The 15,746-nt window shown below is 43.8% G+C and overlaps 1 pseudogene; it reads left to right on the forward strand.

Annotated features, from left to right (window-relative positions):
* The first annotated feature begins 11,784 nt into the window (after nucleotides 1–11,784).
* LOC100456202 (cyclin-dependent kinase 8-like) lies at nucleotides 11,785–15,462 on the forward strand (annotated as a pseudogene).
* Nucleotides 15,463–15,746: the final 284 nt, after the last annotated feature.

The following is a 15,746-nucleotide window of genomic DNA, read 5'->3' on the forward strand; positions in this document are numbered from 1 at the left end:
AAAATCAAAGTATCAGCAGGATTGCATTGCTTTGGGAGGCTCTAGGGGAGAGTCAATTTCCTTGCCTTTTCCAGCTTCCAGAGGCCACCTGCATTCCTTGGCTAGTGGCCCACTCCCATCTTCGCTGCTTGGGTTTTTCTCACACTGCTTTACTCTGACCCTCCTGCCTTCCTCTTTCACATATAAGAACGCTTGCAATTTACATCGGGCCCACGTCAATATCCAGGATACTCTCTCATCTCAAAGAGGTTTAACTTTAATCACAGATGCAAAGTCCCTTTTGCTATGTCATGTAACATATACACGGGGTCTGGGGATTAGAATGTGGACATTTTCGGGGTGCCATTATTCTGCCTATCATGTGAAGTAACTTTCAAAATGGAAAGACAGGCTGAAGAACAAGTGAGGGACTTCTGGCAGACCAGAAATGACAGAAGGCAGAAAACGTTGGTCCTGTCACTCAGATGGGTAAGAGCCAATCATGCTTTTTGTCAGTTAGCAAAAGATTGAGATTCCAAGCAAAGCATGTGACTGCCCTAGTTTGGGTCATGTGTCGACTCCTTGGTCAGTGAAGGGCAGCACAGCTTGATCAACACTCCCTCCAAGACTGTATCCAACGAGGCCAGTGATGTTCCTCAAAGCAGAGCTAGAGAGCTAATCCCAGGAGAGAGGCATGTGCGTGGTGGGCAGGAAGGCAAAGCTCAGTCGTAAAGGAGGAGTAGGGACAGCACCCCAGGCACGGAGGCTCAAGTGAGATGACACCCATGGGAAAAGCTCTGATAAGGTCGGCTGCGTGTGTTTCTGATCCTGATGGTGATGGTGATCAACACCAGCCCAGTGACAAAAAAGTACATAGTATATTTAGTAGATGTTCCCCACACAGAGAAATGGTAAATATTCAAGGCAAGGAATACTCCAAACATTCTGCCTTGATCATTACACATTCCGTGCATGTAATGAGTACTTGCATGTATGCCATAAATATGGGAAATATTATGTATCACTATATAAAAGAAAAATAATGTGGCCTGGTGACACCGATATTTTGGGGAGGAAGGCATGTCTTCTTCATAATATCACAAAACTATTGTCACAACAAAGACACAGCTGTTCAAATTAGTATCCGAGCCGGGGCTGTCTCATGGCAGTGAGGACTCTGGTTCCCTTACAGACTAGCAGAAAGGAGATGGGGCTTACTGACCATGGCCTTGAGGAGGCCGAACATACAGGCCAAATGGAGACACAGACAACCTGGGCTTGGTCCTGCTCCATCCCCTTCTAACCTGGTGAGATATAGTGAGTCACTATGGCGTGGGTCACTCATGCTTCCTGTGAGCCTCCGCCAAGATAGCAAATGCATCAACACCTTACGGAAGCACAAGGCCTTGTGTATTGTTGACTTCATGAAAGGCATTGTTGTGGTGATCACATTGAGTAGGCTTTTGGGTGAGAGGTGGAAACCCAAACTATCATGCATTGCAGCCCTCTGGTGGAAAATGTGCTTCAGGCTCTAAATTTCAGGCTCCAGACTGACTCAGGGATGAATGTTTGGAAGCTGAAGACAATCTATGGTCTCTTCTCCCATAGAGCAGGAGTCAGCACTTTTCATAGAGTGCGAGATTCTATATATCCTGCCACGTGCTCTGTTGTTACAGCACAAAGAAGGCCATACACAGCATGGCTGTGTTGGCAAATACACAAAACAGGCAATAAGCTGTATTTGGCCTTTAGGCTGCAGTTTGTCAACCCTGCACTAACACAGGAGCTTAAAAGTGGCGGTGGTGGTGTGCTGGAGCTAGCTTATATCAGTTTGCAATAGCCAATTGCTAACATCTCTTCCAAACTCTGTGTCTGTGCCTGCATGTTGATAGTTTGAAATTGGCTACCCCATTTAATGCTGCAACCTTTTCTCACCCCAGCACTACTGACTCCCCTTTGCCCTGTCTTATTTTTCTCACTCTAACATGCTATATAGTTTGCTTCTTACATTTATTGTTTGTGTCTTCCATTAGCACGTATGTCCCACAAGTTCTTTCCTCTGTGGTGTATCCCAAGAATCCACTGCAGTGCTTGGCACTTGTAGGAACTCCGTAAGATTTTTATAAATGAAGAAAGGAAGAAAAAAGAGAGGGAGGGAGAAAGGAAAGGAAGCCTTCTATTTAAATGATGGCCTTCTCCTTATTTCTACGGTAATATGACTTCCCTTGCAAAGAAGATGCATTTTGGAAAATGTGTATAAATAAACTCAGGTGGTTTTGAATTTCATTTTCCTAACTGTAATTGTAATCATTGGTCTTTATGTTTAGTGAAAAAGTTTTGGCCCTTATGCATCACACCTGAGAATCCCAAAGTATTGATTTGTTAGGGCTCCCATAAAGAACCATAAACTGCGTGGCTTAAAACAACAGAAATTTATCGTTTCCTGGTTCAGGAGGCCAAAATCTGAACTCCAGGTGTTGGTTCATTCTGAGAGCTCTGAGAGAGAATCTGTTCCAGGCCTCCCTTCAGTCTGTGGTAGTTCCAGGGTTCCTTGGCCGGTGGCAGCAAAACTCCAGTCTCTGCCCCCATCTTCACATGACTGTCTTCTCTCTGTGTTTCTGTGTCCAGATTGTCCTATAAGGACAGAGTCATACTGAATTAGGGCTCACTCGAATGACTTCATCTTAAGTTGACCTGTATCTGTAAAGACCTTATTTCCAAGTAAGGTCACATTCACAGCTACTGGGGGGTAGGACCTCAGCATATCTTGTTGGGGGACATAATTCAACTCATAATACCCAACATGATAACTGTTCATCTCATGAAATTTAATGTCTCTCAAAAGGTGATCTCAGGGCATTTAATCTGTGACAGAAACTCCCACAGGAAACATTCCAACCAGAAGCTCCTTTCACAGCTGGTCACTCCTCCTACCCCATCTGAGGTCCTGGGGCAGGGTGAGCCAGGTGGGGACAAGAGGAAGGCTGTCTTGGGAGTAGAAAGAGAAGACCCTTATTCACCCAGCACTCTGGTCATGAATGAGCTATCCAGCATAGGATATAATAAATCGCTTTAGGAGTGGTAGACTCCAAACATTTTTTTGGTCCCAGTTATCCTAATCAGTTAAACAAAGTCTAGAACACATCTTGAAATGCAGGCATTGGTACATTATGAAACTTACACAGAATTCAAAAATTTACAAGGGCTAAATAAAATAGGGACTGACATCTAATATTTTCTTCCCACATTCCCATGTACTGTCTGGCTCAACCAACCCCAACCCTCACTCTCATCCTGGTGGACACATGCCTAGTGATGTGATCAGCTGGTTCTCAGGGGCCTGGGGATGGTGGATATACAGCTTTTGCCAATTTCCATGGCATAACTACTCCAAATATGGGCAATTTAAAACTACCAACGTGAAGGCACAGACACAGAGTTTGGAAGAGATGTTAGCAATTGGCTATTGCAAACTGATATAAGCTAGCTCCAGCACACCACCACCACCACTTTTAAGCTCCTATGTTAGTGCAGGGGTTGGCAAACTGCAGCCTAAAGGCCAAATACAGCTTGTTGCCTGTTTTGTGTATTTGCCAACACAGTCATGCTGTGTATGGCCTTCTTTGTGCTGTAACAACAGAGCATGTGGCAGGATATATAGAATCTGGCACTCTATGAAAAGTGCTGACTCCTGCTCTATGGGAGAAGAGACCACAGATTGTCTTCAGCTTCCAAACATTCATCCCTGAGTCAGTCTGGAGCCTGAAATTTAGAGCCTGAAGCACATTTTCCACCAGAGGGCTGCAATGCATGATAGTTTGGGTTTTCACCTCTCACCCAAAAGCCTACTCAATTTTTTAGTGCAAAAACATGTTATCATCATTATTTTTTACTTAGCCCACCTTTCCTTGGCAATTTTCCATTGGAAAATGCATTCTAAATTTCAACTAATCAGGGGACTTGCAGCCTCTGGACACCCCCTTCTTCCTTGCCCACAGTCCCTGGCAGAAAGTGCCTTATCAGAGAGGCTCCATGCAGGGGCTCAGTACAGGATCAGAGGTCAGTTGCACCAAGAGGGCAGGGACAGATCCTCTCTGCTGACCATGCAGAGGGGACTTTTCGGCACACTGTCATGATCCTGGTGATTTCTGGTCCATAAGGGAATTTTCACATGCATCGGGTGATTGTCACATCAGCACAACACTGTGAGGAAGGCAGGGTGAGAATTTGTGTGCCCATTTTATAGGTGAGAAAACAGATGCAGAGACATCAAGTAACTTTACCACAGTCATGCAGGTTTTAAGTGGCAGACTTTCAGGTGTTGTGACTCCTAGTCCAGAGTTCTTTGCACTGCCCCTGAGGTGCTAAAACTCTACTGTGCTTTAAGACTCACTTGGGGAGCTTCCTAAAAAGAGATTGCATAACCTGAGATTCTTGTTTAACTGTTTTGGGATGTAGCTCAGGGATCTGGCTGCCTTAAAAAAAAAAAAAACTTCCAAGTAATTCTGATGCAAGTGGTTCTTTCTTGTCCACCCTTTGAAGAAACACTGCCTCCTCCCCATACATTTCATTAGAAAATGGTAACATGTTTTCCAGCCTGAGAGCCATTTCTGGGTGACTGGACATTGGCAGCCCGCTGTACTAGCTTTCAGTCTAGGCTTAAACACACATGATAGGAGATGTCCTACTCCAGATGATATAAGTCTGAACCATGGAAAAATTCCATTGTGTGGCCCATCTGGTGGTTGTGCACTGTCCCCAGCAGTGAGGCACCCAGTGAAGACAGCAGCTGGGAGAGGCTTAGTTACATGCAGTGGGACAATGTGGGCTAGACTGCTGAGCTCTCTGCAGTTTACTCTGTGTCAGGCAATGAGGATGAAAGGCTGAGCAGACCCACATGCAGACCATACCCTCCAGGGAGACAGATATCAGTCAGGCCAACCCCAAGTGTAGCTGGAGAAGCAGTGCCCAGGTATGACCAGATGTGTATCCAACCAGGAAATCTGCATATAAATATAAGAGGAGAAAATGAACAGATGTTGCTCTTATATTTATATGTAGATATTTATGAAGAGCATATAATTTTGTTTTGTGTGTTTTAAGAAGTTTATAAGTATGCCTTAAAAATGTATAGTATATACTATACGTATTGTTTCCATTAGATATTTTGTTTTTCATACTTATCCACGGTGACATTGTAGCAACAGTATAATATAACAACCTCCTCTACAAAAGCAGAAGGAAGTGAAGCTTTGGAAGGAAGCACCCAGTGAGCTTGCCTCTTTCAGGTGGGTGCAGTGAGCAGGAGTCAGTGAGGTTGAGATCCTTTGAGAGGAGGCAGTCATTAACCAGGAAAACTGCACAGCATCCTGGCCACACCTGACCCTCGGACAATGGTGCTTGGAGTGCCTTCCAGCTCTTAAGGCTTGCGATTTCTTTCTCTTGCTCTTCACTCACGATGATTAAATCTTCTCCTACAGAGTTGGACAACAAAGCATTGAGTTCCTGCCTCCCCTGGTGTGATCACGAGGCATAGACATGGCCAGGAACATGTAGGTGTCTTTGAAAGCTGAACAAGTTAGTAAATTTCAAACCTCATTTCACCCACCAGTAAAATGGGGATAATAATAAACCTATTTTACATAGGGTTGACAAGAGGAGTAAAGAGGGATTCAATGAAAGTTCGTTATTATCATTTGTAGTAGCAGTGTTGATAATATCAACTGAAAGTTCATTATCATTATTAGTAGCAGTATTGATAACCCTCTTTTCTGCGCCTTCTCACTGGTGGGCCCAGGCCATCAGCAATGCCCAGGGTGTCATGGATCTCTGCTGCATCGGGCACCAGCTGTGTCAATGGTGAGAACAGTACAAGGGTGGGCAGGGCAAGGCAGGAAGCACCCAAGAGCAGCAGCTTCATGGGGTGAAGATGTCAGGAGCTTAGGGACAGTCAGAGGGGGTGTGCCTCCTCTTGTGGAGCCTTTCTGCGTGGGTAGGACCTGCTGCAGCTGTGGCCATGGATTCACCTGAATATGGGTGGAATTAGGCATTCAGCTGGGTTAGCTGTGCCTAGAAGGAGGAACTCTAAACTGAGAACTTGTCCCTATCACCACCTCTGATAGACAGATGATCCATCCATCAGTGGCTGAGCTGAGGTGTGCATGGGGATGGGTAAGAGCCCACACACAGGGCTGATGACTGAGTTTATTTAGCACAATAGATATAAAATTTGATAATGTAAAATATGATAGATTATTTTGTCAATTAGCAATGATACCATATAATTATATACATACATAAACATAAACACACACAGTATTGTCCCCTACTCATTCCATAAACCTGATGCCTTTAGCTGGGATTCCCAGCTTTCACTCTCCTCTCTGTCATCTGCTGTCTATATCCTCCCCATCCTGTAATTCTGGCTTATATGCCACTTCCTCCCTAAAGCCCTCCCTCAATCCCTTGCTGGAAGTGACATTTTCCTCTTTGAGCTGCTCCTGCTTGTGCTTTGGTGAGGTCAGCTGTATTGCAGTACCTTGTATTGTGGTTGTCACATCATTGTATAGAATTAATTTCTGACACATTCCATATTTTTCAAAGGGCCTAGTGTGGGGCTTTAACAGTAACTACACCACCATGCCCAGTTAATTTTTTGTATTTTTGGTGGAGACAAGGTTTCACCATGTTGGCCGGGCTGGTTTCGAACTCCTGACTTCAGGTGATCTGTCCGCCTCAGCCTCCCAGAGTGCTGGGATTGCAGGCATGAGCAACTGCACCCAGCCACCTATCAAAATTTTAAGTGCCATTTTTATTTTTTATTTTTTGTAGAAATGGACAAGTTGATTGCAAAATTCACATGGAATTGCAAGAGGTTCCAAATAGCCAAAACAATCTTGAAAAAGAAGAACAAAGTTGGAGGATTTACACTTTCCAGTTTCAAGACTTAGCTCTTAGCTACAAAGCTACAGTAATCAGAACACTATGGTCCTGGCATAAGTGATGCTGGATGCTGGACAGGTGAGCCCCAAAGTGGGACTTAACCCGTGAGGGTTCTTGGCCTTGCCCAGGAAAGAATTCAAGGGCAAGCCAATGGGAGAAGAAAACAGCTTTATTGAAGGGGCAGTATTACAGCTCCAGCCCTGTTACAACTCTGACTACTCCTGCACAGTAGGGCTACCCTGTAGGCAGAAAGTAGCAGCTCAGGGCAGTTTTGCAGTCATTTATATCCACTTTTAACACATGCAGATTAAGGGACAATTTATGCAGAAATTTCTACGGAATTGGTAATAACTTTTGGGTCATGGAGTTGTCATGGAAGGGGGGCGGGGAACTCCCTGGTATTGCCATGACAACAGTAAACTGATATGGCGAACTGGTGGGTATGTCTTATGAAAAGCTCCTTCCACCCCAGCCCTGTTTCAATTAGTCCTTGGTTTGGTCCAGTGTCCAAGTCCTGCCTCCAGAGTCAAGTCCCACCCCCTACCTCTTAAGGAGAGATGTAAATACATGGAATAGAATTGAGAGTCCAGAAATAATCTCATACATCTATGATCAATTGATTTTCAGCAAAGGTGCCAAGACCATTCAATGAGGGAAAGAATCATATTTTCAACAAATGGTGCTGGATAACCACATGTGAAAGAATGCAACTGGGCCCTTATCTCACACCATATACAGAAATTAACTCAAAATGGCTCAAACACTTAAATATAAGAGATAAAACTATAATATTCTTAGAAGAAAACAGGGATATATCTTTATGACCTTGGATTTGCTGGTTGATTCTTAGATGACACTAAAAGCACAAGTAACAAAAGAAAAAAAATAGGTGAATTGGACCTCATCAAAATTTAAAACTTTTAGGCTGGGTGCACACCTGTAATCCCAGCACTTTGGGAGGCTGAGGCAGGAGGATCTCTTGAGCCCAAGAGTTTGAGACCAGCCTGAGCAACATGGTGAGACCTTGTCTCTACAAAGAAAAAAAACTACCTGGGTGTGATGCACACTTGTAGTCCCCGCTACTTGGGAGGCTGAGGTGGGAGGATTCTTTGAGCCCAAGAAGCTGAGGCTACAGTGAGCCGAAATTGCGCCACTGCACTCCAGCCTGGGTGACAGAGCAAGACCCTGTCTCGAATAAACAAACAAACAAACAAACAAACAAATATATAATTATAGATCTCTGGATCTTGCCTTTGGAGACTGACTCAACTAACTGGTCTGGGTGGGAGCCCAGCCGTTTGTATTTTTTGAAAACTCTCCAAATGATTTTATTGTGCAGCCAAGGTTGAGAATCACTGTATCATAGGGTTGGACTCCTAACTGGAAACAGTTTGCACCATCAGGTGTCACCAGCATTCTGATAATAGTTAAGCTTTCCTCCTAGATTAAAAGGAGTTTGTCTCTTGGTAAAAACAGTTTACGAGTTTTTACCAAGAGACAAACTATCTTTCTGCCCTTGCTTTCTCTCTTGTACTATTCTAATCCCAGAACCCTTTGGAACTTCCACTGGGAGATGAATCTAGAAAGTGACTCTCTTGGCTACAACAGAGAGTAATGCTGGCCTGTTTGTGCCAGATCCAGTTGGTGCTAGTGGTGGGACAGCACCTCCCTGAAATCTCCCCCTCTCCTGTCAGATTCAGTCCCCCATTTGCATCACATAAAATCATCACTATGGGTTTCTATTACCTTGCTAGGGCATTTGGAGGTCACATATATACCAACTATTAGTTTTGAACCGTGGTTCCCAAAGGGTGGACTGTAGGGCACCTCAGCACACTCACGAGGTGTCATGGGATATTTAAATATTCTGAAGAAAACACAGTGACATCTGTCAGGCCCATGAAAACCATTGGCATTAAATTGTTTCAACCCAATTACTTAAGAAGCAGAACTGGCCAGGCACAGTGGCTCACACCTGTAATCCCAGCACTTTGGGAGGCCGAGGTGGGCGGATCACGAGGTCAGGAGTTCGAGACCAGCCTGACCAACATAGTGAAACCCTGTCTCTACTAAAAATACAAAAGTTAGCCGGGCATGGTGGCATGCACCTGTAATCCCAGCTACTCAGGAGGCTGAGGCAGGAGAATAGCTTGAACCTGGGAGGCGGAGGTTGCAGTGAGCCGAAATTGTGCCACTGCACTCCAGCCTGGGCGATAGTGAGACTACATCTAAAAAAAAAAAAAAAAATGAGAGAGAGAGAGAAGTAGAGAGAGAGAGAAGCAGAACCATCAGATGTTTCTTTTGGCTTAAAGTACTCTGTGAAGAAATTCTTGGGACACTAAGGATACCATGATACCATGAACTGAGAGATTTTGGGAACCTCTGCTTTAGAAGCTGGAGGTAGCATTCCTTGGGCACAGTACTGCCTTGGGATTGGCAAATCCTTTTGATGGTGCATTTAGGTGTGGCAAGACAGCTCTTAGAGTGGGATCGGGATGTGCTTGGAGACAGAGGGAACTAGATCGAGCTGCCCGATAAACACATGCCAGCCTGGCAGAGTGTAGTGACTCATGTCTGTAATCCTAGTGCTTTGGGAGGCTGAAGTGGGAGGATTGCTTGAGGCCAGGGGTTTGAGATCAGCCTGGGAAACAACAAGACCTCTACAAAAAAAAAAAAGAAAAAAAAATTAACCACATGTGGTGGCATGCACCTGTAGTCCCAGCTACCTGGCAGGCTGAGGTAGGAGGATCACTTGAGCCCAGGAAGGTAAGGCTACATTGAGCCATGACTGTGCCACTGCACTCCAGCCTGGGTGACAGAAAGAGACTCTGTCTCAAAAATAAATTAAATAAATAAATAAATATATAGTGGCCATGACATTCCTAGAAAGACAAGGGCCTGGGAATAGGTAGAAGCCAAGGGAAATGAGAAATGAGAGGGGGCCCTGGAGCTGGAACTGGGGGAGCAAGATGGCCTCTGAGAAGTTCCTGATAGTGGTGTCACTGATGTGTCTGATGTTTAGTTGTACTTATTTGCTGGGCCCTTGTCATCCTTCATATCTGCTAGCTCCTTGCTAGTCAAAGTGTGGTCTGGGGATCAGCAGCATCAGCATCACTTGAGACCTTGTTAGAGATGCAGAATCTAGAGCCCCACCTGGGACCCAGAAACAGAACCTGCATTTTAACAAGCTCCCCAGGTGATTCTCACACACGCTCGCATTTGAGAAGCACTGGGCTAGTTGACATATTCTCAAGCGTGGCTGACATTGAAATATCCAGGGAGCAGGCTTGGCATTAGGATGTTTAAAAGTCCTCCAGGTGTTTCTAAAGCCAGGTTTCAGGAATTACTTGGCTGATACAAATGTTTTGTGATGGTGCTTTGTGTGTGTGTGTGTGTGTGTGGTGGGGAGTTCTGGGTCAGTTGGCACCAACACAGGAAACAATTGAAATATGTGAGTCATGAGAGAGAGGCCAGGAGATAAAAGAAATTAGTGACATGAGAGGTACTCCTCAGGTGTTAGGAAATAGGGTAGAGTAAACCAGGTTTTCCACCATATGTTGGATAGGGGTTCAAGTAAATTTCTATTTAAAAATTACAAACGGGCTGGGCGCAGTGGCTCACGCCTGTAATCCCAGCACTTTGGGAGGCTGAGGAGGGCGGATCACAAGGTCAAGAGATCGAGAGAATCCTGGCCAACATGGTGAAACCGTGTCTCTACTAAAAATACAAAAATTAGCTGGGCATGGTGGTGTGTGCCTTTAGTCCCAGCCACTCGGGAGGCTGAGGCAGGAGAATCGCTTGAACCTGGGAGGCAGAAGTTGCAGTGGGCCGAGATCGCGCCACTGCACTCCAGAGCGAGACTGTGTCAAAAAAGAAAATTCCAAACAGGATGACCCCAAGCCTGCAGGACTTGGAGACATCTAGGTGGCTGATACTCAGTCACAAACATAATTGGTCACAAGCCTGATGAAATTCACAACAGACCTTCAGATGGTATGCACTCAAGTGATATCCACAAATCCACCTAAAGAAATGCTATATTCAGACATTTGGCATCAATCTCCATCAAACAAAGATAGTCCAAGACAATGGGTTCCAAAAACACTTTCCTAAGACAAATTCTCCATTTGCCTTTAATATCAGTCATCCCAGCCCTTGGAATAGAGGAGCAAATGATACCAGTGGTACCCTACCACAATGCACTAAGGTATTACTCTCACACTCCATTTTCTCCCTCTGTCTACATCACTAATAACTCATTGATTTCTGGTGCAAGCCCTCCTGGGAGAAAAAGTCTACTCTTGTACCTTGGAGCAAGTTACTTAGAGTAGGTATTGAGGATAAAATTTGGAGAGTTAGAAAAGCTATTAGAAGGAGATCCTTCTAGTTGAAAACACAGCCTGGCCAAGTCAATGATGCTATTTCATCTCCCCAACCTTGCAGGTCCATAGCTAAGGAAGACAATTTAGGCTTGGGCTAGAGGATGGGAAGGGGCAAAATTACTGATGCCACAGCCCAGAGAGGTATTCCAGTAATCTGAGGGTGAGGACCACATACCTGGTTCAGGGATGTACAGTGTTGACAGCTGTGAGTGGATGCCTGGAGTTCTGGTGTGTCTTCTAGCACAATGATACCTGAGACTCTTGCATCATTGGGAATAATAAAATGGGGGTGGATAGATATGAAATTATGATGGCAATAAGCAATCAGCTAATAGCTTCATTGATGGGACAGATTAAAGATGACCGCAAATCCTTTGGTCCAGGGTTGGGATATAGGCAGCATGTGTATTGGAATGCTGATAGTCTGAGGCCATGAAAAGTCCACCTGCAGTAGTGGTAGGAGGAACAAGCCTCACTTTCTTCAATGTGTGTGACTGCTCTTGATTCCCTGGGTGGCCAGTTCCATTCGCGTGGTTCTTTGGTCCACTTGACTCTGGGGTGGCTCTGTGATTGCTTGACCAATAGAATGTAGTGGAAATGATGCTGTAATCATTTCCAGCGTCTTCCAGCCTTAAGGAACTGGCAACTTTTATTAATACTTTCTGTCCCTTGGAATACTTGTTCTTGCAACCCATCCATCATACAGTGAGAAATTCTAAGCTGCCCCATTAAGAGGCCCACATGGTGATAAATTGGGGTCTTACATACAGCCCTGGCTGTGCTCCTAGCTGACAAACAGTAGCAACTTGTCACCAGGTGAGTGAACCACTTAGGACTGCATCCTGCAGCCTCAGTTGAGCAATGTGGAACAGAGTAAACCATCTCAGCTTAGCCCTGCCCAAATTGCAGAATTATGAGCAAAATAATCCACTAGGCTTTGGGCTGATTTGTTCCAGATTACTGGAACAGAATTTGGTACCAGGGGTGAGGTGCTACAGCAATGAAAGCTTAAGACATGTGACTTTGGTTTTGGGTCTGAGTGGCAGGGGGAACTTGGCAGGCCTCAAGGAAACTTTTAGGGAGGGTTGAAGGATAGTGAGGAAAACAGTAGGGGAAGCTAGAGGAAAAAATTATGCTTGGTATGTAGTGGTGGGAAGTTCAGCAAAAGTCACGTGAAGTAATGCGGGAAATTGTAAGAACTCAGAACAATTTAAGGGCATGTTTTATAGGTCCTTTAAGAAACTTCTAGGGCTGGTCCCATGGAAGCCTCACACATGGTAGACAAAGGCTGCCTTGAAAAGAAACATAAGTGTGTTTTTTGGTCTAATAAAATTGATTATAAATGGATAATGCAAAACATTTTAAAGAATTTTACCAGCTTACATTAGCAGATTTGGATCCAGTGATTGTTACATTCTGGTACTGAGCCCCTGAATTACTTCTTTGAGTAAGGCATTATACCAAAGCGATTGATATTTGGGCTTATAAGGTGTATGTTTGAAGAACTACTAATGTCAAAACCAATATTTCACGGTCGACAAGAGGACATCAAAACTGGTAATCCTTATTACCATGACTGGCTGGACAGAATACTCAATGTAATGGGATTTCCTGCAAATAAAGATTGGGCAGATGTAAAAAAGATGCCTGAACATTCAACATTAATGAAAGATTTCAGAAGAAATATGTATACCAACTGCAGCCTTATCAAGTATATGTAAACCATATATAAACCATATGTAAACCATATACTTAAAGTAAGTTAAACCAGATAGTAAAGCATTCCACTTGCTTCAGAAGTTTCTTACTATGGACCCAATAAAGTGAATTACCTCAGAAAAGGATCCCTGTTTCTTAGAAGACCCACTTCCTACATCAGACGTTTTCACCAGTTGTCAAATCCCTTACCCAAAATGAGAATTTTTAACAGAAGAAGAACCTGATGACAAAGGAGACAAAAAGAACCACCACCAGCAGCAGGGCAATAACCACACGAATGGAACTGGCCACCCAGGAATCAAGACAACGGTCACACACAGGGACCCCCGTTGAAGAAAGTGAGGCTTGTTCTTCCTACCATTACCTCAGGTGGACTTTTCATGGCCTCAGACTATCGGCATTCCAATCCACATGCTGCCTATATCCCAACCCTGGACCAAGCACATCCCAGCCGAAGAGCAGCATAGGATACTCAGCTACCTCCCAGCAGGCTCCACAGTACTCACGTCGGACACACGGGTACTGAGCTGCATCGGAATCTTGTCCATGCACTGTTGTGAATGCTGCAGGGCTGACAGTGCAGCTCTCCGTGGGAACCTGGTATGGGCCATGAGAATGTATTGTACAACCACACCTGCCCAGTAGCCAAGTTCCTCCACCACTTTTCACAGATTGGGGTAGTGGCTTCCAGGTTGTACCTATTTTGGAATTAGACCTGAAAAGAAAGTTCTAGCACAGTTTGTATTGTGGATTTGCTACTTCCATAGTTAACTTGACATGGCTCAGACTGACCAATACATTTTTTTTCAGTGACAGTCTGTAGCAGTTGAAGCTGAGAATGTGCTAGGGGCAAGCATTTGTCTTCGTGGGTCATGAATTCTTTCAGTGTAACAACATTATCTGACCAATAGTACACACACAGACACAAGGTTTAACTGGTACTTGAAAACATACAGTAGGTGTTAACTCAGTGAAATAACCAAGACTCAAAATGAGATTATTTTGGTACGCCTTTCTTGTTAGTGTCTTATCAGTGAGTTGATTCATTTTCTACATTATTCAGTGATTTCTGACCAAGAATATTGCTTGAATTTTTCTGAAAGTACAAAAAGCCACATAGTTTTTTTCAGAAAGGTTTCAAAATTCCTAAAGATTAATTTCCAAATATAAGTTTGTTTTTATTTTCAATCTATGACTTGACTGGTATTAAAGCTGCTATTTGATAGTAATTAAATATATTCTCATTGATATAAACCTGTTTGGTTCAGCAAACAAACTAAAATGATTGTCATAGACAGTGCTTTATTTTTCCTGTTGGTGTTGCTGATTTGTGAGCATGCTTTAAGGTGAAAAAAGCATGAATGTTAACTTCCTTAAAAAGGTGCAGCATCTAATTCAAATATTTTTGTCCTAATTTTAATGCTAGTTGATGTAGTGCTATTAAAATTTTGTTCAACGTGGACACAGACAGGGCAACAACATACACCAGGGCCTGTTGGGGGGTGGGAACTTAGAGGACAGGTTAATAGGTGCAGCAGACCACCATGGCCCACATACACCTATTTAACAAACCTGCACGTTCTGCACACGTATCCCATTTCTTTTTTTTTTAAGAAATAGAAAAAAATAAAATAAAATTTTGTTCACTGATTCTTCCTTTTTAAAACTTGTTTGCATGTTGTTTAGGGTGCCCTTACTTCAGCAAAGGAGAAGGAATAGGAGGGCCTTAGAATTTTTGAGGAAAAAAAAAACCTATAACATACAAACAATGTACTGTATCAAACTATTTTACATGAATGACACAAGTATTCTGAATAAAAAAATAATTGAACATTGTTAAAAACAAGGTGTCATGTAATTTATTTTTCATAAATAAAAAAATTATAGTGGCTTAGACTGAAAGGAACAGAGAATTTAAAAAATTAAAAAGAAGCCTCAGTATATTATTCTATATATTTGATATGTGCCATATTTGCCATAATTGGATGAGGCTTTTGGGACCCTTGGGAGGTTGTGAGTATATTTTGCATAATGGAGGAATAGAAATAATTTGTACCCAAAAGACAGATTGTGATAGATGCAAATTTGTCGACATTTATCCCATCGAGAGATGTCCTCTATATGTTCTACTCTTGAATCGGTGCAGGTTCTGTGAATGATCGATAGAATATGGCAGAAATGAAGCTTTTGCCAGTTTCTGGGCCAACGTCTTAAGAGACTGTGAAGTGTCACTATTCCTCCACTCTTCTGTAGGTTGGGATACTTGCTCTTGGGATCCAGCTGCCATTCTGTAAAGAAGCCCATGCAGCCCGAGAAGTGGCCATAGGGAGAGGAATTGGGGCCCTTGGTCAAGAGCTCCCTGTCAATTGTAAGCACCAATTTGCTGGCCACTTGAGGGAGCCATCTTCCGTGTGACCCTCTGGTCTCAGTTACACTTCCTGACACTGCGGGAACGCAGAGAGATGTCCTCATTGAGCCCTGCCCAAACCACAGATCTTGAACAAAATACACGAGTGCTTTTTTTTTTTTTTTTTGAGACGGAGTCTCACTGTGTCACCCAGGCTGGAGTGCAGTGGCATGATCTTGACTCACTGCAACCTCCACCTTCCGGGTTCAAGTGATTCTCTTGCCTCAGCCTCCGGAGTATCTGGGATTAAAAGCATGAGTCACCACGCTCGACCACGAGTGCTGTTTTCAGCTACTGTTTTGGGATGGTTAGAAATG

The sequence above is a fragment of the Pongo abelii genome, chromosome 12, assembly GCF_028885655.2.
Source record: "Pongo abelii isolate AG06213 chromosome 12, NHGRI_mPonAbe1-v2.0_pri, whole genome shotgun sequence".
In the NCBI taxonomy this organism is placed as follows: Eukaryota; Metazoa; Chordata; class Mammalia; order Primates; family Hominidae; genus Pongo; species Pongo abelii.